Below are 24348 nucleotides of genomic sequence, written 5' to 3'. Positions count from 1 at the left end.
TTATGTGGATGTCTGATTTATGAGTGCGTGGGTAGCTGGATAAGTGGGCGGGTGAGCGGATGGATGGATGGATGGATGGATGGATGGATGGATGGATGAGTGGATGGGTTAGTGTATGAATGGGTGAATGGGTAGGGTAAAGGATGGATGGATGGATGGATGGGTGGATGAATGGATGGATGGATGGATGGATGGATGGATGGATGAGTGGATGAGTGAATGGGTAGATGGGTTAGTGTATGAATGGGTGAATGGGTTGGTTAAAGGATGGATGGATGGGTGGATGAATGGATGGATGGATGGATGGATGGATGGATGGATGGATGGATGAGTGGATGGATGGATGGATGAGTGGATGAGTGGATGGGTTAGTGTATGAATAGGTGAATGGGTTGGGTAAAGGATGGATGGATGGATGGGTGGATGAATGGATGGATGGATGGATGGATGGATGGATGGATGGGTGGATGGATGGGTATTTGGATGAATGGGTAGATAGACCTGTAGGTGAATGAAAAAGTAGGTGATTGTTTTATAAGATTTAAACTTTATTTTCATGGCAAGACACAACACAATGACAATTGTAGGGATGAAAGGTATAGCTTTTTGTTACTTTCATTCCAAATGTGAGACGGCTTCCAGGCACGTCCACACAAAGGGTTGTACCCAGGGACAGGGTAGCTGCAAGGAGCAGCTTACTTGTGGCCAGCAGGGCGGGCTTAGTTACGATTCCCAGGCTCCCTGTGGATTGGCTAATTTGAATAAGTTTCCCCAAGTTCCAGGGTATGGGGGCTGTCCACAGTTATCCGGTACCTGGCCCCAGGGGGATTAGGTACATAGTGGCCCCGAGTGTGAGAGCCCAGCAAGGGAAGTGTTGGAACGTGAACTTAACTGCTAACAAAAACTGACCAGCCTCCAACCAGAACTTCAAAAGTGGATCAAGACGGTATTGTTCAAAAACTACATTCCAGGGCGCTTGGGTGGCTCACTTGATTAAGCCTCTGCCTTTGGCTCAGGTCATGATCTTGGGGTCCTGAGATCGAGCCCTACATCAACGTCATTGAGCTCTCTGCTCAGCGGGAGCCCGCTTCTCCCTCTCCTTCTGCCTCTCCCCCTCCCGCTGATGCTAGCGTGCACTCTTTCTCTCTCTCTCTCAAATAAATAAATAAAATCTTTATTTTAAAAAACCTACATTATTGGGGTATATGGAAAAGGGTGTAGACGGACAGATGCCTTTTGGAGCTCTCTCAGTCAATAGTATTTACAGAAGCATCAAGAGTGCATTCAGATAATTAAGGATTTTTATCCCATAGACCTGGAACCTGAGAATGTACCAGCTGGGGACTTCGAGAAGTCTCTGCGCTGATGGGTCCCAACATGCTTTGGTCTTCCGGACCTGAGGAAGGCAACAGATCCTCTCCCCCAGGAAAGGCACACACGCACAATTCTGCACACCCACTTAGTGGGCCCCGTGCAGCCTCTCCCCAGAGCCCCGTCTCCACACGGAGAGCGAGAACTCTCAAGTTAAGGAGGCCTAATGTGGTGGGACAGGCCAGTACTCTGGAGAGTCATTCGAGGCACCTGGCCCGGGAGGGACTTGACTCGAGTCTATGCAACCAGTCCACAGCCACGTCAGGCCCAGATCCCAATACACCTTCCTGGGACTCAGTTTCCCTATCTCTACGAGGACAGAGTGGAACTGGATCACTATTTGTAGACGTGCTTCAGAGAAGGTAACAGGGAAAGGGGTTCTGACCCTCTTATTTATTTCCCATTCCACTTTATCTGATCTCTTTGGAGGGAAAGGTTTTACCTTAAAAATACATACATTGGAAAGGCCCTGAACTTGCCGGCTTTGAAGCTGCTGGAAATGGTTAAGTGCTAACATCCGTAAGTCTCCAGGTCTCCGGAGTAAAGCCAAGAAAACCAATCCGTGTGGAAGTGGGAGGAAACCATTGCCAAACATGCCCAGACCGGGTGGGGGGGTGATCTGGGGGGGCACAAGCCTCACGTGTTGCCAGAAAACAAGACAGGGAAAGGCGCTCCTTCTCCGAAGTAGTTGCCATGTTTCTACCACTTGGGAGGCAGGCGGACTGTTTACACTGAAACTCAGACATCACAGCAGTCACGTGAGGGAAGTAATGAGAAGAGATAAATGTTGTATTAGACAAACTTATCACTTACAGAGGGTGCCAGCTGTCTACCGCCGTGCCAGAAGGAGGAATGCTGGTTTTTAGGAGTCACCTGCAAAGCAATCCACTTTTCACATCCATGATTGCATGTAATTGAGAAAGGGGATCGTACAGCGGTTCAGATCACAGACTTTGGAGCCAGTCTGCCTGGGTTCCTGCGAGGATCAGCTGAGTTCATCCATTTAGGTGCTTAGAAAAATGCCTGACACAGAGCATAAGTTATAGATGGGTCAGGGCTGTCATGAACACTCACCACACCCCCTCTGACACTTGTCACGATCTCCGCTCCATCTCCCCACTCAGAGAGGGTAAGCCACTTTCCCGAGGCCCTGAGGCAGGGAGTGAGGGGACGGGGATCCAGGACTGCCGATTTTGAGCACTGGATACATTTACCACCCTGTGGCTCTAAACGGCAGCCAGCCTACAATAGAATATTCCTTGGGCTAACCTGGAAATCTTCCATGTGGCTCCCTGAGCTCTCAAGGCTCAGGGGGCAGGAAGAGCCCTGGGTGACCACAGCCACCCCGCCTGGCCTCTGCAGGCGTGGGTTCTAAAAACTGTGGCCGGACTGGCCCGGTCACCGGGCAGGAGCGCTGGGCTGGGCTGGAGGTGGAGGGAGGAAGTGCCCAGGAGGGCGGTGACATCACCACCCAGCCCTTGAAAGATGAGCTGTTCCCTCCACCACTTCAGCGCGGGCTCTGGCGGCTCTGGCGGCTCCTAGGAGGGGTGAGGACATCAGGCAGCCCTACTGGACCGAGGGAGCGCCCGAGGTACCCGCGTGGCTTGCTCTGGACAACGGGGGTCCCGGGTAGGGTCTGGTCCAGTCGCCTCACCATTGCCAGGAGGACAGGAGGTCCCAGCACAAAGAGAGAGCCGGCAGGTGAGTGTCCCAGGGGCTAATTTCCCTGGGGTTGGGGGTAAAGTCCCCTCAGGTCCTGCGGAGAAGTTCCCTTCCTTTCCCAGTCCTAACAAGTAACAAGAAGGGCTCCCAGCCGGAGGAATTATCTTGTTTGTTCCAGGTTTGTCTTCTCCCTGAATCGAGACAGTCATGTGTGTATTTGCGTGAACAATTTAATGATTTGATTTTTATGGACTCTGGGTAGCTGCCTCGGACTTCAGCAACAAGGGGCAAGCAGGGATGGGTGTGGGGTTTAGACTCTGGAATCCGGCTTTTAACTCACAGCTGTGCTGTTCATGGGCCCCGTGTGACCCTGGACAAGTTGCTTAACCTCTCTGAGCCTCACAGTCTCTCTGTCTGCAAAGTACCCTGCTAGCTGGCCCTCGGGGTGGAGGGGGTTAAATCAGAGGGCAGAGGAGAGGGTCTGTAAATGTGATGTGCAGGGAGGCGGTGGGAACTCAGGCAGGCTTAAAGCCCCTCGGTCCCGGTCCTGGTCCTGGTCCTGGTCCTGGCTGTCCAGGGCTGAGGGATAAACCTGGACACCCATTCAGAGCCTGGGCTTTGCACGGGTTGGAGTCCCAGCTCTGCTCTTATTCCCTGCGTAACATTTTTGAGCAAATTATTTTTTTTCCCTGTTTCCTGAGCGTGGAGATGACTTGGCAGGGAGGTGGAAGGGTAGGCATGGGCTCATGCCAGCCTGTGTGCCTGCCACCACAGCTGCAGTGGGGCTCCAGGAGGGCTGCCAAGGGCAGGTGGTTACATGAGCCTGGGTTGGGTGGGCAGTGGGCGTTGCTTGGGCGGGCAGGTTCGAATGTGCCTCCCTGAGTCACGGGCTGTCTGTGGCTCCTGCACACAGGAAGTGGGAGCTCTGGCCCAGGTGTGGGGCGGTGGGGGGCCCTGGCCCAACCCCCTTGAATTTCTTCTGTAAGAGAGAAAAGGGCTTGGGCCGGGGCCAGGGTGAGCGACCCCAGAGGGCACTGCCTCTTCTCTGGAGGAAAGTCATTCTGTGTCCTTCCAGGCCCTGGCAGCCACGGGGTGACAGAGAGCCCCACAAGCTTGAGGAAAGAGTGTGCCATTTCCCCTTGCGTGGGGTTGAAGGCAGGCAGGTCTGGGGAACAGCCAGGGAAAGAGGTTTGGGTAAAACATTGAAAACAAGAAGGCTCCCATGCCATCCCCACAGGCAAAAGCCTAGGGCCCCATTCCAGCCCTGCCCTAAACTCACAAAATCCCTGCGATCCTGTGCTCCAAGCCCCTCTGGGTAGAGGTGAAGAAACAGTCTCAGAGCGGGGACATCACCTCCCCCAAGCCCTTTGCTCAGGTCAGGGGATGCCTCAGCCTCTTTGGGACTCTGGCTCTGTCACTTACACACAGGGGAAGGTTCAGATGACTGCCTGAGTCTGGGGGCAGGGGGGTGGTGGTCTAAGGACTTGGGATTAGACCACATTTGAGAGATGCCGGCCAAGCAGGGACCACACAGGGGAAATAGCCGTGCTACGTGGTCTCGGCTAACACAGTGACAGCGTCTGGCCTGGCCTGCAGTTCAGAGCGGGCCAGAGGGACTGGTTTTCAGAATGAAAGCAGGGCTCTCCTCTCTCGGTTCACGGCTGCCTCCCCTGCACGGAGAACCGTGCTCAGCATAACGCAGGCTCCGGTCACTACCTGCCGAATGAGCAGATGGATGATGGATGGGTAGAATTCCTACGTGACAGACGCCCATCTGAAAAAGCTACGTACTGGAGGATTTCAAGGGTACGACATTCTGGAAAAGGCAAAACTATGGGGATTGTAAAAAAGATCAGTACCTGCTGGGGGTCGGGGTGGGGAGGGGTGAATAGGCAGAGCACAGAGGATGTTTAGGGCAGCAAAACCGCTTTTATGAGGCTGTAGTGGTGGGTACACGTCATCACACATTTGTCCAAACCCACAGAGTGTACAAAGGAGCCCCACGGACTTTGCGTGATAACGATGTGCCAATGAAGGTATTCACTGCAGGAAATGCACCCCTCTGGTGGGGGATGTTGATCATGGGGGAGGCTGTGGGTGAGAGGGGGCAGGGAGCCTCTGGGAAGTCTCCGTACTTTCTGCTCAATTTTTCTGTGAACCTAAAACTGCCCTAAAAAAAATTGAGCCTACTTAAAAAAAAAAAAAAAAAAAAAGGAACACGAAGCAGATCTGTGTGCTGTTTTGAGAATTCAGAAGGCACGTAGAATATCTCAAGACCATGAGTCAAATGATCCGAACCTGCTAAGATTTGACCCCCAAGTGCATCCCTCCCAACACCCACCCTGTCCGGGAACCCCCTGACCTGTGAGTATCTTTCTTAGTGTACATACTTCCAGGGACAGGGAGCTCACTACTTCACCAGCCAGCCCGCTCCGTCTCAGGAGTGTTCTACCGTTAAAAAGTCCCTCCTTAGGCTGGAGCTAGACTCCTGTCCCAATGAGCAATGGTCCACTTTTTTTTTTTTTTAAAGATTTTATTTATTTATTTAACAGAGAGAGAGAGACAGCCAGCGAGAGAGGGAACACGAGCAGGGGGAGTGGGAGAGGAAGAAGCAGGCTCCCAGTGGAGGAGCCTGATGTGGGGCTCGATCCCATAACGCCGGGATCACGCCCTGAGCCGAAGGCAGACGCTTAACGACTGCGCCACCCAGGCGCCCCAATGGTCCACTTTCTATTTCTTGGAGCTGGAGTGTATGCATTCTAGTCCTCGCAGGCCTTCTCTGAGCTAACTATCCTCAGCTCCTTCACCAAGACATACTTTCTCCTACAAACCCAAACAGTCAGCTACTTCTTTGACTCTGTCATCCCAGTGGGATCTGGAGGCTATTGGAAGCTAGAAAAATATGAGCCCCCCCCCCCACCAAATCATCACAGCGCAAAGCACTGGAACACACATGAGCTGTGGGTTCAAATCCTGACTGTTTACCGGTTAGGGCTCTCTGAGCCTGCTTTCTCCACGGTGCAATGGGGATCTCCACTCCTGTTTGTGAGGACCACGGCGAGGCTTAACTCTGATGGTGTCGGTGGGCTGTAAGCAGGCATCAGGCTCACTGCAGGTGCCCGCCTAGCAGAGGGACGGCTTACCGGGGGGGGGGGGGGTAAGAACAGGGTCTGGGGCTATCAGAGGTGCTGTCTTTGCTCTGCAATGGGGCCACTGCGTCTTGGGGATTCCCAGGGAAAAGGGCCCCCAGCACCACGCGCCCAGGTTCCCAGGCAACGCATCCTTGGGTGGTGACAACAGGAGCCCCATCATACTTCCCTTCAGGGCTCAAACTTTAGGTTTCCGGTCCCCCACCCCCAATGCCTATGGGCTTCCTGATGTCTGGGGCCTGGGGAATGCTGGCAGGTGGGGCACAGACAACCGGCTTCCAGACCCCAATCCAAACTCACCAGACAGCAGAGAGACCTCAGAGCAGTCACCTCGCTTCTCTGGGCCTCACGGGGCCGCATTTGAAAATCGGCGTTATCTGTCCCTGACATCCCCCAGGATGCTGTGAACTGTAGAGTGCATGTCACTTCAGTGGTTGTCATTGTGCTGATCTATACCCATGACTCCGCGTCTCCTCTTTCCTGAGGGTTCCCTGAACGACCACACTCCGGCGTGGGCATTGTGTCACAGGGAAGGACTAGCCATTTCCAGACGTTGCTGTGCATCCTGTCATATGTGGAGGTTGGCTCCCTCCTCCGGCCTCCTGCAGACACCAGGGCCCCCTCCCGGGACTTTAACTCCTACCAGCTCCCGGGACTTTGAAACAGGTGGACCCATGTCCACATTTGGGAGACAAACTGCCTGAGCAAAGGGCTTTCTGAGGGGAACAACCCTGAGGAGGTCCTGGTAGGACCCCTAGGGGATGTTGTTAAGTGTCAGCTAGTAAAGTGGGGGTGGGAGAAGGGGCCTCTGGGCTCTCTTCTGACCGGAAATGTCCAGAAATGAATGGCTAGAATGCAAGAACATGGAGGGGAGAGGAAAAGCCGGGTGCCTCCACCTGGCACAGGTGGGCTCGGCAGGGGCAAAGGCCTGCGGACAAGGCAGTCTGCACAGATCACTCGTGGTAACTGAAACAGTGGGAAGCAGGGGACTCAAATGAATTGGGGCAGGCGGGCAGTAGACCCCCATGGCAGCAAAGCCTCGCTCCCTCCTAGCTCTGAAGCCATCGCAGAGACTGAATCCCACCCCCACTCCTCCCCAGCCGTGTGACCCAGGACAACCCCTTAACCTCTCCTAGCTTTGGTTCAGTCATCTACAAATAATCATAGAATCGGAAATCTCCTAAAAGGAACCAGGAACTGCCTGCCATGTCTGGTGCCTTTGAAGTGGGGGGCTGGCTTGTTAAACGCAACAGGGCGACTGTGCGTCCGGGACGGGTCCATTCTCCTCCTACAACAACGGGTACCCATACCATGCTCTACACACTCAGAAGAGGTCTGGAAGGAGCCGGGGGAAACCAGAGGGAGCACTTGCTTCTGGAGGATGCTGGGGGCGGGGCCAGAGCCAGGAGGCAGGCTTCCTGGTCATGTATACACTTTCCTACTCTTTGAAATTCTTATCGCAAGCAGGCATACCTCTTTGCAGAATTTCAATATATATTTAAAAAAAGAAAGAAAGAAAATAAAGTGGAAATAAGGAGACAAAGTCCTCCAAGATGCCCACTCTCCACAGCCTGAGTCTGTCCTGCAGAGGAAGGGAGGGGACAATTACACATTGGCACAGGCACCCAGAAGCCAGTGCAGGGAAGAGGCATCGAGGGAACAGGAGGGACCCCAGGGTGGGGGCACAGGCCGGCCCTCTGGTAATTCTGTGAGTTTTTGAGGAAGTGCATACACTGTGCATCTGCTGGGTGGGGGCTCTGTGTTGGGCACCAGGATGCTGCTGGGGACCCAAAAACAGCTTGTCGTGCTCAGACTCTGGGGAGGAGTATTTTTCTGGAAAAAAATTTTTTTTTTTTACTTGTATGCTCATTCCAGCCGAATGAGAAATTAATCCCATCAAATAATCCAAGAAAGGGGAAGATGTTATAGAAAAAATCAGCGTGATCCGTGAATTAGTGTGATCGAAACCATCTAAAGTCTAAGGTGTGGCTAGCAAGTTTGGTTGTAAGGTAATTTTGAAGCTTCATAACTGTTTTAAAAGGATGCTTCAGATTTTAAAAAATGGTCATAATCTGGCAGAACTAAGCTGGGAGAAAGGACTTTCTTAGACTAGCACGGAGCAGAGCTGCGGGGCACAGGGTGACCCAGAACCAGACCCCGCGGCACCCTCCTGGCTGGTAGGGCCTACACCGGGGTAGGCTCAGCCGGGCCTGGGGACAGCAGTCTCTGCAGTGACAGTCAGAGGCACCTGGCTGTCAGAAGCCACAGCCATTAAGCTCTGGAACCTCTGTGGCTCTGGCCGCCAAGAGAGAGCAGGTGTCCCGAGGAGACGTCTTTGTCACTACAGACTGGTATTTAGGTGAGTTTCCAGGCTAATCTCTTGTGAGCCTCACCGTGCAAGCCAGCCCCCCCACACCCTAAAGGCTCTGGGGCACCGGTGAGAGAGCGCGTGTCAGCCCAGCAGCCCTGAGCCTCAGGCCCCTAAGAGGGTCCCTTCCCAGCAGTCCCACGGCAGCCATTCACAGGCCTACGTCTCTGCAAAGTCGACTTCTTTGAAGGTCCGTCTGGACACTGAGAGCAGGCTTCCCCGAAAGCGGCCTCCAGTCGGCTGCGGTCCTGGGCCAGGGGCGGGATAGGGGGATACTGGCCTGTTGGCCCGCAGCCCAGCGTTCTGACCCAGGCGTGGCCATTCGGTGGCTGAGAGACGCAGGGCGAGTCCTGGACTTCTCGGAGCCTCTCCTTTCTCGCCCTATTGGGGTGTAAAGCCCACGGTCCACAGCCGCTGTGCGGCTGAAAGAACAGAACGGTGTGTGCAGATGGCCACGTGACGCCACATTCCCCCTGTCCTTGCCTTACTGATCGGGGCTCCAGCTCAGACACCCGCCCCCAAGGTCCACAGAGCCTGGTGGGAGAGACAGTCGAGGGCCCAAGAAACTCTCACACAGCACTCTGCTTCTGGAGCCCCTGGTGTCATCCCCAGAGGACCCGGGACAGTCACACACATGGCTTGTTCCCAAGCATCTCAGATCCAGAGCCAAAGGCAGGGTCTCCATTCTGCCTTCCCTGGGCCTCTGTCACCACCAACAGATACACAGACACACACACACTATACACCACACACACATGCACACACACACACTATACACCCCACGGACACACACACAATACTACACACACCACACACACACCCCACAAACACACGTATCACACACACACAGTGCCACCTGAAGTCATCTCAGCCCCACCTCTGGGTTCCCTTCCCACCCAGCACTGTCACCAGTGTTCCCTCTGATGACCCCACTAAGCAGGGCTGCTCTCCCCACTCGAGAGTCAAGGAAAAGTCTTCAGAGCTAAAACAGAGCGAGTCAGAGGCCAAGCTAGGTTGGGACCTGGTCTGGTACTTCCCATGAGGACATCGTGCTTCCCCGGATAAGCAACGGTATCAAGAGAGGGGCCGCCCCCCCCCCCTAGCCTGGGTGCTTCCCACAGTGGGACGTAATCCAGAAGCCCCAGCTGGGCGCTAACAGTCCTGACGGCGACACCTTGCATGTCCCTGGCCGTGGACCCATGTTTACTGTAAGAATAAGAATGAGCCATGGAGATTTTCCTTGCAAATGGCCTGGGGAACTTCTTCTGAGAGTCTGTTTGGACGGTGGTAGCTGTGGCTGAGGGGCAGGGAGGGGGAGCCCCCGGGGGCAGTCACCACACAGAAAAACCCTTACATCTGAAGACAGTGGAAATGACGATTATTCCTGAGGCAGGAAAGGGAGCCGAGGCGTAATGAGGTCCTGGGTGCCAGGGGTGATCCACTGGCTCCCCACCACGTCCTGCACGTGGGAGATAAAGCTCCTTGCCCTACCAGTGGGGGACCCAGGCAAATAGGCCTCACGTGTCCCAGCTGGCCGGACCTAGGGCAGCCAGGGGACGCAGTTGAATACACCAGAGGCTGGAGAGGGAAGGTCGGATGCCTGGGTGGCTCAGTCGGTTAAGCGTCTGCTTTCAGCTCAGGTCATGACCCTGGGGTCCTGGGATCAAGCCCCACATCCGGCTCCTTGCTCAGTGGGGAGCCTGCTTCTCCCTCTCCCTCTGCCTGCTGCTCCCTCTGCTTGTGCTCTCTCTCTGACACATAAATAAATAAAATCTTAAAATTGAAAAAAAAAAAAAACCAACAACACAGAGGCGGGGGAACAGGGGAAAGCGGCAAGCAGCCTACAAACGAAGGAAAATCAATCTGGCCTCAGGTATTCTGCGGCAACAAACACGCCAGCTCCCCAGCAGAGGAACCCCTATAGATTCAGGAGGGAAACAGGCTGTGATCCCGAACGGTCCTCCATGAGCAAAAGTAGCAGAAAGACATGCTCAAATCTTGAAGGCTCACAAAATATGCCATCCCTGCAACTGTCATGGAAAAAATTACTCAGAGACATAACCCAGGCAACAGAGGCATTAATCAAAATCTAGAACAGAAGTTGGGAGACGATTGGCTTCTGCCACGGGGACCCCAAATTCAGGAAATCAGTCCGAGTCCTCTGACACTGAGGGCTTACGACCGGGAGAAAACCGCAGCTTCCCAGAAACTCCCTCAGCAGCAACTCATCCGGGTACTTTTCCCTGGGTTTGAGAAGCCTGCTGACCACCTGCTCAGAGCTGGGGCTGGGTAAACAGGAAACACTGGAGAAACAGTTCATAAATACTTTAGACATTTCATTTTAAATGAAAACAGGATTGCATCTTTATCAGTTTTTATGTAAGCAAATCTTTTCCTTTGAACACAAGTTGGCTGATTTTCTTCCTTACACAACCTAACCCATAATTCATTCCCTATGTTTTGAAAAATAGGAGAAAGCACTTAGCTTAATTTAAATATCTTCATTACAAAAGTCATGTATCTCCTTCATAGAAAAATTGGAGGTTACTACAACAAATAAAGAAAATGATCCCAGACTCAAAGACAAACACCGTCAGTTAATAATTCAGTATTTTGCCTATATTCAAATGTTGTGTGTACAATTTAGTGCTCTGCTTTTTTTTTTCTGCTTTACATGATATCAGAAGTACTTTTTTTTTTTTTTTTTTTTTGGTGAACCGTTTGGAGCATCATTTTTCCTAAAGATTTATTTATTTATTTGAGAGAGAGAGAAAGAGAGAGAGCACGAGCGGGAGGAGAAATGGGAGAGGCAGAGAGAGAACCTCACGCAGACTCCCTGCTGAGTGGGGCGCCCCACGCGGGGCTCAACCTCACGACCCTGAGATCACGACCTGAGCCAAAACCAAGAGTGGGTCGTTTAACCAACTGAGCCACCCAGGTATCCCTGAAGCATCATTTTAAATATATATAACCGATTTCCTGGTCCTAAATATTTTGGTTTTTCTTATTTTCCTCCTCTAAATGCATGGAGCTTTTCCTGTTCTTTTGATTCTTTTCAGAAATGCCAAGCAAACAGGAAAGGGATTTTTTTTTTTTTTAGGTTCTTGATTTGTTTCAATGAATTATCCCAATTGAATTTTCTAGTGACGGGTTTGGGATCCACTCACCCTCTCCAGCCTAACTATATTCAGAGAAGATACCCAAGCCACACCTGTCTCAGTCTGAGACCGGCCCATTAAACGCTTGCAAATCAGATTGTTTTTATGCTGTATTGGCCGCGGTGGGTGCCTCCAGGAATCGGAGCCAGGCAGCCAGACCCTGGAGATGGGGGGTCTGGCATTGCATCAGATGAAAACGCTTACTAATAGCAATCCTTACTGAGAACTTATTAAAAACCAACCCCATTTTCCCGGTAAGGAAACTGAGTCTCAGCCAGGCTAAGGGACCAGGCAGTGAGCAGGGACACAGGACCGTGGCCCCTGTTTCTCCTGCGGCAGGCTTCAGAGCAGAGCGTGTGAGAGGGTGAGTTTGGAAACGGCCTCTGCCTGGCACAGACTCGCAATGGGCCAGGCGGGGCGTCTCAGAGGCTTTCGGTTCTAGTCCCCAAACTGGAAAACACAAGGGACGAGACAGGCTTGTGCGTGTCAGAAATTCTCCTCGATCCTGGCTCAGGAAGTGGCAATTTTCCACCTGCCTCAGCACCAGAAATGAGAAACCATGGGGTCCTGCACCGCCCCCCCACCTGCCCAGCAGGGTCTGCAAAGGTCTCAGAGCCCTGGGCAGACCACGGCTCCTTAGCAGGGTTACAGGAAGACATAACAGTGTTCTGATGTTCGACCCCCTTCTCCACCCTGCCCCAGTCCACCCCCGCCTCAAGCAGAAGGCAGCCCAGTGGGTTAGAATAAATGCAGACCTTGGTCTCAGGCCGTCCTCTGCATCTTTGTAGCTGGGGGGTCTTCTGGGGGTGGTGACCTCTCTAAAGTTCATTTTTCACGCAAAAATCAGGTGGCATCGCACCCGGGGTAAGCCTCTCACAGTGTTGCTTGGAGAATTAAGGAGCTCAGGTCTGTGAATCACCTGACTTAGAGTTGACAGCCCTAGGACCTTTGCAACATACGAATTTCATATATGTCTCAAACCGGAAAGGCCAAGGAGTGACAGGACCGTGGCATTGGCTTAGACAGCTATAGGTAGTTGTAGGGCTTCTATCTGTAGGATTTAAGGAACCTTGGTCCAAATACACCAAAAACCCTGCCCAGACTTTACTTGAACACCTCCAGTGACGGGAAACTCACTACTACAAAGAGCAATGCAATTGGGCAAAGATTCGGTCGGCTGAGCACTAACAGGACCAGGCATTCAGAGAAGCAAGAACCCTGTCCTGTGCTCAAGGGACTGACCAGATGGCAGTCGGGATGGGTGTAAAGAAAAGGAATAGCATGTGTGTGTGTGAGAGAGAGATCTGAGCCTGTTTTGCTGTTTATTAAAATGAAGACAATACTATGAGCCACACACACACCCCCCCACTTCTTACAGGCCCGGTGGGAACCCAAGGACACGAGAGCACTTTTATACAGCATCCCAGGCCTGGCTCTGCCACCAAACTGCTGAGGCTCAGTTTCTTCATCTGTAAAATGGGGCCGTCAATGCCGATCTAGCAGTGTTGTGAGGGTTAAATGAGTTACTATGTGTTATGTGCTCAGAGCAGAGCGGGCGACCGGCAGATGGTACACGCATTTGCTGTCAACGTCACCTTCCTCATCCTCATCTGCCCTTCTGACACCTAAACCCCAAGCGCCTGCTATGGGCCACGGCCAGTGGCCGGAGGTGGGGGTCCAGTGGAGGGGAAGGCAGATACACCTCCTGCCGTTGTATCCCCCCCATACACACCCACACTGACCCGGCAGGGAGAGAGGCAGTAAGGGAGCTGTGTACACAGTGTGCTCAGACGTAATGAGCACATAGGGGCTGGGAGCCTCTCTGCAGGGACAGCTCAGCCAGGTCTCCGAAGGCCTCCTGGAGGAGGTGGCATGAAGCTGGATCCGATGGATGAATAGGAGTTGGAATGGGGAAAGTGGGCAGGGAGGCAGAGAGGTAGATCTCTGACCGAGGCGTCTGGGGCCCAGCAGGCCCAGAGCCGATGACGACACTGTTAGGAACCTTGCGAGCTCATCGACACATCACGTCGGGCTTGAAATCAGCCCTGATTTCACCACACAAATCTGCAAAGGCTACAAATGAGGCTTCCCCCACCCCATCCCTGCCGCCCCCAAGAGCCAGCTGGTAACATTCACTGGCACGCCGCACCCCTGCCTCTGGCTCCCCTCAGTTGGCTGGACAAGCTCACCACCCTCATCGGGACGGGTGTCCCAAGGACGAAGGACAGGACAGCAGGAGTCGCTCTACCGCCCGCAAGCCGTCCTGCGCAAGTCCGAGGGAACGGCAGGAGTATTTCCTGAGCAAGTGTTCACTGGGAGTCCACCCCACGCTGGGGACTGGCCAGCCGGCCTGTGAGTCGGTCCCTGGGGCAGCTCAGGATGAGTGCGGGGGCATTTTCTCAGGCACACGCTTTCCTGACCAGGACAGACAGACAGCTGGAAGCTGACCGAACTTTGCATCAGGAGACACAGAGGCAGGAGCAAAAGAAACCATTAAGGTTTTGCTCACGCCTGCCTTCTGGGAGGTAAGGGGTCACCTCGATCCTGCAGGTGGAGGTACCACAGGAGACCCCCCTCCCACGCTCCCAGCCTCCCTCTCCAAGCCCCCTCAAGGCCACTGACCCGCCCTGGTCATCCACACTTCACCCCCTCTGGAGTCCATCCTGTCGGGCATCTCCCATCTGTCCATCTCCTCCCCCCCCTCTGATGCCACCAGCTCTCCTGCGTGGCCGCCTCAGCCCCCTGACTCTCTGCCTCCCAATTCAGGGAAGCCCCCAAGCTCTCCAGAGTGACGGTGTCAGTCACACCCTGACAACACCCTGCTCTTTAGCTGGTCAGGGACCCTAGTGCAAAAGCCGTGAAGGTGAGATCTATACACGAAAGCTCTATGGTTGAGGTCAGCTGGTGTGGGTGCTGAAGTGATCAGCCGATCACTTCCTCCAGGAAGCCTCCCATGCTGCACCCTTAGGCATACTCCAACCCCCTGGGAGATCCCCGAGGGCACATGCTGGCTCTAGTTTACCGTACAGTGACACTATAAAGAGAGACCGTGCAGCGAGGTGTCAGGGTTCGAATCCCAGCTCTGCTAGGCCCTCACTGTGTGACTCTGGCCTCTCTTTCCCAACTGTGGGAAATAGTAGACGTCCATCTAAGGTGGTTGTGGATTTCCTCAATTAATTCATGGAAAGCCCTTGGAGCACTGCTTGGCAATCACAGTAAACCCTACTAACTGAGGCTAGCGTATGTCCTGGTGGCTGGCCCCCAGGAAGCGAGCACAAATTCATGGAACGAGTGATGTATAAACAAACAAGAGTTTATTGATCACGTATCAAAATGATATTTTAGATATACTGGCTTAAAAATATGGTACTAAAATTAATTCAGTCTGCTTCTTTTTCTGGTGTTGTTTGTTTGTTTTTAATGTGGCTACTAGAAAATTTAGAATAACTTAAAAAGCACTGCTCTAGGCTGTGGGACACCAAAGAACGAACACTCAGGATTCATGAGGAAGTGAACTGAAAGGAAGTGAAAGCAGAGGGAAAAATGTCAGGAAAACCTCCAAATTCAAAGAAACATAAGGAACATATCAACCAATGCAATATGTAAAGTACGTTGGGTTCTGATTCAAGGAAATAACTGGGGGCGCCTGGCTGGCCCAGCGGGTAGAGCAGGTGACTCTTGATCTCAGGGTGGTGAGTTTGAGTCCCACGTTGGGTGCTGAACCTACTTAAAAAAAAAAGAGAGAAGAAAAAATAACTTGAAAAATATATATGACATCTGGGTCCGGCAGAAATTGGACCACCACCTGGAGAGTTGATGCTAGTATATTACTGTTGATTTCTTATAAATGTGATCATGGGTCTGGGGGGACGCTTCTTGAAAAGAGTCCTTATCTGTTAGAGACGCCCCCTGAAATACTACGGAATAAAGGGTAGGCATGGGAGACTGGCTTTAAATCTCACAGGAGAGGTGGGGTGGGTTCTGGTGTAGAAACAAGATTGACCGTGAGTTGGCGCTTACGGAAGCTGGGGGATACATACGGAGAGTTTCATGATGGTAGCCTGTCCGTTTGTGTATATTTTCAAAGTTATCCGTAACAATAAGCTAAAAAAGAAAAACAGAAAGACAAACCTGGGGCTCTGCCTGCATTCCAATCCCGGCAGCTCCACCGTGCTAGCTGGGCCTCTGTTTGCTCATCTATGAAATAGGGAAGTAACATAGTCCCTATGCTGCAGAAGATGATCTATAATGGGCCTTGAAATGTGCAAAGAAAAAACATTTATTTTGCAGGTGCTTTACGCACCGTTATCAGTCTTCACAATCCCCTTTCTATGGGAGGCTATCCCCATGTACCCTAGGGACTAGGTCTCCTGCCGCAGGCCATCAGCCGGACAAAACCAAGACACCCGGTTTGCCAATGTCCATGATATCAATACCTGTGCTGGGGACTCAGGGCCAACTTTTCCCATCCTCTCTGCTTCTCAGGTCTTGGGAGACTCAAGGTCTATTCCTTTGCAGATCAACACTAAGAAATATGCTCCCCTTCCACTCCTTTCTAGAAAAGGTATCACACAGGCTGAACCTGGGGCTCTGGGATTAATTCTGAAGGTTGACTCCCTGGGTTCCAACAGGCTCCACCTCCCAACGCAGAACTGGGCAGAGAGCCAGAGTCCCAGTGCTGGAGCCAGGCTCAGACTTGACTGTGGCTTTGTCTCGGGCAGGCCTGGCAGGCAGGGCCCCGGGGTCCTCCGAGGCAGGCAAGCAGGGAGGCATGCTTCCTGGTAAAGGGGAGCTTGCTAAGATTGACTCATTCCATCCATCTCCATAAATGGCTTTGGATGCCAGCAAGTGAGAGCATGAGACCCTGAAACAGCACTGTGCTGGTCCCCCTCCCCCAGCTTGCATGTTTCCCTGTGGCAGCCCATTTCCTCTTTAGGGACATGGTTGTACAGAGGTCTCCAGAACCATCTATTACATCTGCTTATTGTAATCGTGGAAATGAAGTCCCAGAGATGGCAAGGCATTGATCCAAGGTCACATCTGGTGCTCAGCGACAGAGACAGGAGATGGTCCTTGAGGGATGGCACTAAGGCGTGGCTTGATGTCCACGTTCTTTTGGTCCTGCCCAGTGTGTCTGCGCTCCTCCCCCGCCCCCATATCTCACACTGAACCTGACGATTGCATGGGGAATAGAAGTGCATTGAATGCACAAATGAGCAGGAAACGAAGGCGCAATAGAACACGTCCCTTCGGAACGGAGACCTCAGACGTCACGGTGTGCAGGAAGGCACAAAACTCCACCTGCCCCAAACTGGGTGTTCTCCACTGTTCCTCTCGCACGCACCTTCAGCAGGACCCGAACCACTTCGTGCCACAAGTGTTGGTTTTTTCTCTACAGCTGGCTCCAAGTCTCTGTTTATTTTGTCTTCCTCCCCCTCGTTTTGTAAACCCGCTGCGTGGGAAGACAGTCACGGTACACGCGTGCTTGTGGCAGAGGAACCAGGCTAGTGGCCAAGGTGGCTAAGGCCCCTGGCCAGCTGCCCTCTCCTCCCACCCCAGCAGGCCCACTGCCACCCTTGGGCCACCAGGACCCTCAGGGAGCCAGAGAGTCTGCAGAAGAAATGAGTGTTTTCAGCACACCCAAACCGGAGCCTTTCCAGGGGAATTGCTTTTCTGGAAAACACTCCCTCCGGACCCACAGCCTTCCTTTCTTGCAAGGCTCTCTTGCAAGGATTTCTATTTCCTCCCTTTATAAATTATTTACATGCTCGTGACAGCAACCCTGGAACTTTTGGGGAGTGGAAAGGACACTGTTATAATTACACAAAAGTGGCTGCTCTTAGGTCTGGTGTCTGCCCGCCACACCGTTGCACGGGCTAGGGGTGTGAGGTTGGGGGGTTTTAAACATGTTCACAATCAGACAATATTAGCACCCAGCTCTTTCTTCCATGTGGATGAGGACAGCTGTGGGATGATTAAAAGAAAGAAAGAAAGAAAGAAAGAAAGAAAGAAAGAAAGAAAGAAAGAAAGAACGAAAGAACGAACGAACAGAGAGTCTGGGTACCAGGATTCCAGGACCTGGCTTCATGGCTGAGTGCAGCCACTAGCTGGCTGTGTGTCCTGGGAAAATGCCCACCATCTCTGGGCATCCGTGACCGCTTCCATAATGTGAGCGGGTCTGATGAAATGCTCGAAAGCCCTGCCCACCCTAATATTCCAGGATCCTGTCAGATTAACCTAGGAAGAGTTTCCAGGGGTGAAAGGAAGAAGAAAGGAGGAATAGGTTTGGTACAAGAATCCCATGCATCAATTAAGACAGATCCTCGGGCTCTGTCCCCAATGGCCCCAGTCCTGTGACTGCCTCCAGAACCCTGACTGCCTCTGGCCTGCACCAGACCCCTAAAAGGCCACTCCATCAGGAGACAGGCAAGGCCTCAGCTCTTGTCACAGGCCGGCACTTACTTGCTGTGTGACTTTAGACATCTCATCACTTCTCTGGGCCTCAGTTTTCCCTTCTGTAAAAGACGGTGGGGGTAGGTTGAACATTTTCCTTTTAAGGAAAATTCTTTCCTCCAATAAAATTGCAGTAACCTGACATAGGGCGGAGAGGAAGGGAACGCTGACTTGATGGAGCATTGAATATGTGTCGAGTTGTTCTAAGCACTTTGCAACCATTAACCTCCTTTATCTCCCAGAAACACTACAAAGTAAGTGCTATTAACATGCCCATTCGATGGATGAAAAAGCTGGAGGGGTTCAGCTGCTTGTCCAAGGTTATACACAGCTAGTACGTGTTGATGCCGGGATTCTGACCTGGTTGGATCTCGGCCGTGAAACTCCCATCCCTAGTCATTCCAACCCCTTGGGGACATCTCCAGGTACCCAGCCTGTGCTCTTCCACATTCTCATGCGTGCACACACGCGGGCACACACACGCACACACACCGGGGCTGCTCCTCCATATACACTCATCAAACTCCCTGCTCAAGCCCCAAACCAAAAGCGCAGGGACTGCTGATTCCCCAACCTTCCTTCACGCAGCCAGCTGGACTGCCCTTGCCATCCCCACAGGCTGCAGCCACCCCCACACCCAAAAGGGGGAGCAAAGGCAAAGAGGTGGGAGCATAGCAAATGTCCTGGGGGAACAGGAGGGGGGGCAACGTGGCTGGGGCATGTTGACCTTAAAAATAAGACTGTCGGTGGCTTTACCAGCAAAATGGTTTATCTGAGAATAGCAGAGAGTTGCAATTTGGGACACACAAGCTACAGCAAAACCTTGGGCAAGTGAAGAGAACCAAGAAGAGAAAGGCTCTTTTACAGAGAGAAGGGCAAACTTGCGAGGGGCTGTTGTAAACAAAAAGCCTGTTGGAGTAAACTGGGAGTTCCAAGCGCAGTGGTTTCTCACTGGCTGAGCTGTGACCATCTCTCATTGGCTGGGCTATTGCTGGGCAAGAAAAGAATCTTCCTTCTTTCTGCTGGGGTCCTAAGGCACAAGCTTCTTTCCGCGCTCATGTCTTCTGCTGGGTCTGTAAAGCGCTACGGGGAGTGTGTGGTGTGAGAGCTCCCCCTGCTGGCCTCCCAACCCCATTTTGCGTTTTTTTTTTTTTTTAATTTTGTTTTATTTGGAAAAATATTTATTTTATTTTTTTTCAGGTTTTTATTTAAATTCTAGTTAGCTAACACATATGGTAAAATTGGGTTCAGGTATAGAATTTAATGATTCATCACTTACACATAATACCCAGGGCTCATCCTAAAAAGTGCCCTCCTTGATACCCATCCCCCATCTAGCCCATCCCCCACCCGCTTCCCCTCCAGCAACCCTCACTTTGTTCTTTATTGTTGAGAGTCTCTTATGGCTTGCTTCCCGATCTCTCTCTTTTTTTCCTTCCCATATGTTCATCTGTTTGTTCCCTAAATTCCAGATGTGTGTGAAATCACACAGTATTTGACTATGACTGGCTTATTTCACTCAGCATAATTCCCTCTGGTTCCATCCACATCACTGCAAATGGCAAGATTTCATTCTTTTTGATGGCTGAGTAATAGTCCGTCATATATATATGATGTGATATATATGTGTGTGTGTATATATCTATATATATATCTCATATCTTCTTTACCCATTCATCAGTCAATGGACATTTGGGCTCTTTCCATAGTTTGATTATTTTGATAATGTTGCTATAAACATCAGGGTGTGTATGTTCCTTTAAATCTGTATTTTTGTATCCTTTGGGTAAAGTGGTCCCATTTTATTTTTTAATTTTTTTTTTAGAGCGGTGGGGAGGGGGCAAAGGGAGAGGGAGAGAGAGAGAATCTTAAGCAGTCTCCCCACTGAGCACCAAGCCTGACGCGGGGCTTGATCTCACGACCCTGAGATCATGACCTAAGCCAAAATCCAGAGTCAGGTGCTTAACCAACTGAGCCACCCAGGTGCCCCAAACTGACCCCATTTTAAATGAGGTTTCCCTTTATTCCATTGCACAGGCACTAGGAAAATGTATCCCATGACAAGGGATTAGAATAAAGGAATGGTTTCATCAATAACGATAAACAAATGCAATGCTTTTCTGAAAGGTGTCATTATGACAACCACGGAACAACATGGAAAAAATTCCTTTGATATGATATTCCATGTAAAACCACAGGAGAGGAAAGGATGCTTGCATGTGGATATGCATAGGGATAGAACTCTGGGAGACCTGAACATGTTTAAATGGCTGTTCACTGTGTTTATATTATCTTATAAAACAAAAAGGGAGGGTGGGATTTTTTTTAGGGGAAGGATTGGTGTTAGGTTGTTGGATGACGTTGCCCGATCATGAAAACTTCAAAACCCAATGTGGGGGAAGGAAGGAAAACATGCTGAGCAGAATAAGCTGCCAATAATAAGCAAAAGATAAAGACTGAGCCAGGCCCGGGGCGTCCGAAGGCGAGCAGAGTGCAGAGTCGGGCCAGCGCGCTCTACCCTTTGCTGCAGAGCTCAGTGCGGCCCGGGGCCCCCGGCTTCTCTTGCCGTCTCTGCAAATGTTTCCAAAACATCCCAGGCCCGTAAAGTGTGCAAATGCCAGGAGAGCCCAAGTGATGGAACTGGGCCTTCTGATTCTGCTCTCTAGGAGTTCCTAGAATGGGGGTTGACTTCCCAGAACCCCATCCTTCCCCAGACACGGCTTTGACCTTTTTTCAGGGCAAAGGAGAAACGGGTCCCTTGGAAACTATGTGCCCAGGCCACACACGCTTCTCCCGGGCTGCTGAGGCCAATGAGGCGCAGGAGCCCCTCCTCCCCCGCCACTCCAATGTTTACTGCGGCCCCAACTATTCCCTGGTGACCGGCTATAAACAGCACCCTACGGGTACTCGTGGAAATGAGAGTGTAGAGGAAAGCATCTGTTCTGGGGAGGTGTCCGGGAGAGGGCTCCACGATGTGACTCAAGAGACCTCGCTTCTCTCTGGCCCTGGCCTTGCCTCCAAATTGCTGGGTGGTCTGAGGGATTCCACTCATTCACGGAGCAAGTGTTTTTCAAGAGATCCGAACGCGCAGATCAGTGCAGGCACAGCGGAGAGTGCAAAGTTGACGGAGCGTCCCCTCGTGGGGTACTGAATACAACGGGCTCGATGGCCACACGAACGCACCACACACAGACCACACACAGACCACCCCCCACACCACACACACACACGCACACACACCACATACATACACACCACACACACAATCACACACACACACCACACACATATACACCACGCACACACACGAGGCAAAAGGAGAACACCCGCGCTCCGGCTCCCATGGGAGCTAGAACTGCACCCTCGTGGTTTCCCTGCATCCACGGCCAGTCACGTCCTAGCCACACGCTTATCTCTCTCCACCCAGCTGAGGAGTCAGGGTCTGAAAACGGAGCCTGGGTGTCCTGAGAAGGGTCTCCTAAATCCCACAACCCATTGTGTGGCTGAAGCAGACCAGCCCCCTTGCTGGGGCAGGAAGGTCAGCTCACGTTCTAGAACGTATTGCCCAGGTGCCGTGTGCATGTACTGACACATACTGACTCATCCAGCTCACGCCGCGGCCCTGGGGGGGCGGCTGTCTTTATACCGACCCCCAGGTAACAAGCCAGGGGAGGAGGACCCAATTCCAGGTCCGACGTCTGCTCCCACAGCCTAGCTGCCAGGCAGCCCCCCTCATCATGGGCCACAAGTGTCTAGCTAGGTGCTTTGGGGGTGTTTTCCCAAATTTGGTCATTCCGCGTGCTGTCTCCGCCACCCCTGAGCCCCCTATACCCCTGCTTCTCTAACACTTACTTTTGACCTGTGACTGCCTATCACCAACTTTATTAAATGGAAACTGACTATCATCCGTCATGAAAACAACCTGCAAAAAATAAATACAGTGGACTATGAACAACACTCTTGGGGTCTGGCTAGACTCAGGCACGGGGCCCGCCCTCTTTGTCGAAAGCGGGGTACAGATCCCAGACAGGTGTTGAAGCCACACGGGCCTGGCCCGTCAGGCGGAATGAGCACACGCTACAGGGCTCCGCACCGAAGGGCCCACACCCCTCACTGCAGCCACGAAGCGATGCCCGGAGTTGGCTGCAAGGTTGGGGGCCCCATACGAGTGGAAGGTTGGTCCTGGAGAAAGGGACGCTGTGCGTTTGGGGGCGGCCCCAGCCTCAGAGCCCCTCAGACACGGCTTCCTGGGAAGCCAGAACGGGCTCCCTCGGAGACTCCAGTGGCATTTGCTCCTGCGGAGCGGACAGCCGGTATTGATGTGATTCAGCAAAGGGACATATTTTTGAAGCGAGTCTTCTTGGCCAGGATTCGGAGGCAGATGCAGAACAAGTGAATCAGGACGTGGGATGTGCGTTCTGAAGCACCCGTTTGAGGCAGGAGGGGAAGCCCAGCTGCAGAGTCATCCCCGCCTCCTGGCGCTGCTCCAGCCCTGTTGCAGGGGACTGACCGCAACATGGGGGGGGGGGGACAAGGGGCTCCTTCAGGGTGACAGAGAGTGCCGCACTCCTGGCCACCACCACCATGACCGCCCCCCCCCCCCCCCCCCCGGCCCTGGCCCCGCCCCGCCCTCGTCGCCAAGGTGCCTCCCATCCATGCTCCCTCCCATATTCCTTCTAATCCCTTTCTGACTTCGGATTTTATAATCCCAGGGTATACGCCACAGGGTCCCAGGAGGACAGAGAAGGCACATTCACACCGGGTAATATGGAGAGATTTTTGACAGGGGGTCTGTTTACAGAGTGTGGACAGCGTGTGGGGGTGCCACCTGGGCCTCGGGGCTAGGAGTTCTCCCTCCCTGAGAACTGAGCAAGATGAGGCGGTCGAGGTAGTCGTCTCTGGAATCCTGGCCAGGGAGGTGGAAAGGGCCCCTGATAGGAGCTGTGACCTCAGCCACTGAGGCCCCGAGGCAGGGAAATGGGAGCCGATGCCCCATCTTCATGCTCTCCCTCCCTCCAGGCTCTGCTGGTGCTCCCACTGGCCAAGTCCCTGGGAAGCGGGGGCGCAGAGCCCCTGGCGCGGTCCCCCGGGTGTGGGGGAGGCTGCAGGGAGAGTGGCGGGGAGCAGCCTGCAGCTCCCACACACACAGACCTCCGCTGGGAGCCTCCAAAGCAGAGGCAGAGAAACAACACCCAGGCCTCCACAGGACCAACTTCTCTGGACTTGAAATCCCTCTCTCTGCAGGACTGGAAAGAGAGAAGCCCTCAGCTTTGCTTTGAAAATGAGAGCAATGTTTACAGCCATTAGCCGTCAATAAGGATCAGCTGGCCAGATCCGGGAGCACTCCGGCAGGTAGACAGGGCAGTGGGGAAATGCTGGGCACTCCCCAGGGTGACAGAGCTGGAGGCCCTGAGTCGCCTGTGCGCCTGTCACTGTCCCCGTGGAAAAGGGAGGCCTGTGCCAGGCTCAGGTCCCTCAGCAGGAGAGGGAGCCCCATGGGGCAGAGGGAGCTCACCTGCTCTTTCTCAGCAAGCAGCACGGAGGGATGAATGATTCAAATACACCACCTCTGACCTCCAGCTGAATTTTCTTCGTGGGGGCCAGGGAGGGCCTCCCAAAAAGGCAATCTACGAGGTCTTTCTTCCCCTCGCCAGATCGCACCCCCCAAAGGATCAGCAACACTTGGCTGCCCGTTGTTCCCCCTGGGGAGTCCCAAATCCTGGCCTCCACTCAGCTTAGGGTTTGCCAAAACATTTCCCAGATGTGAATCAAATGTCTTCTGCCTCATTTCTCCCTTACCAACTCAGTCTCTTCTTTTCCTAATGTGCTCCTATTTCCTGAACAGTCCACTGCCTTACCTCCACGCCCCACAAATGATTTCGGAGAGCTGGCTTCTGGAAGCCTGTGTGCCTGCTGTTCGCACAGGCTGCTCTCGCTAAGAAGGGGCTGGAACCTGAGGCAGGGCAGACCCATGGCTACACATGTTCACACGCATGTACACCCAGGCACCCAGCCATTCACACCCTTCTGGGACAGGAACAAGAGGTCCCGTGAGATCGGGGAGCGAGCTCGAGGTCTGGACCAGAAGGTGGGGGTCTAAGCCTCCATCCCCTACTGTTGACCAGAGACCTTCCCGATAACATGAACAGCCGATGAACACAGACTTTGTATACGTACTATATGGTAT

General features: G+C 52.8%; 1 protein-coding gene across 2 annotated transcripts in view; it reads left to right on the top strand.

Moving 5' to 3' along the window:
* The first annotated feature begins 2476 nt into the window (after window positions 1-2476).
* BDKRB2 (bradykinin receptor B2) overlaps window positions 2477-24348 on the top strand; it is a 30487-nt gene continuing 8615 nt past the window's right edge. Inside the window, exon 1 of one of the 2 annotated variants that reach the window (XM_026515354.4) lies at window positions 2477-3072. The gene's annotated coding sequence lies outside the window, so the exon portion shown is untranslated. The remainder of the gene's footprint in view (window positions 3073-24348) is intronic. The other variant, XM_026515355.4, reaches the window with a different exon arrangement.

This window comes from Ursus arctos, unplaced genomic scaffold (genome assembly GCF_023065955.2).
Source record: "Ursus arctos isolate Adak ecotype North America unplaced genomic scaffold, UrsArc2.0 scaffold_25, whole genome shotgun sequence".
NCBI lineage: Eukaryota > Metazoa > Chordata > Mammalia > Carnivora > Ursidae > Ursus > Ursus arctos.
This window is presented reverse-complemented; position numbering and strand designations above follow the sequence as displayed.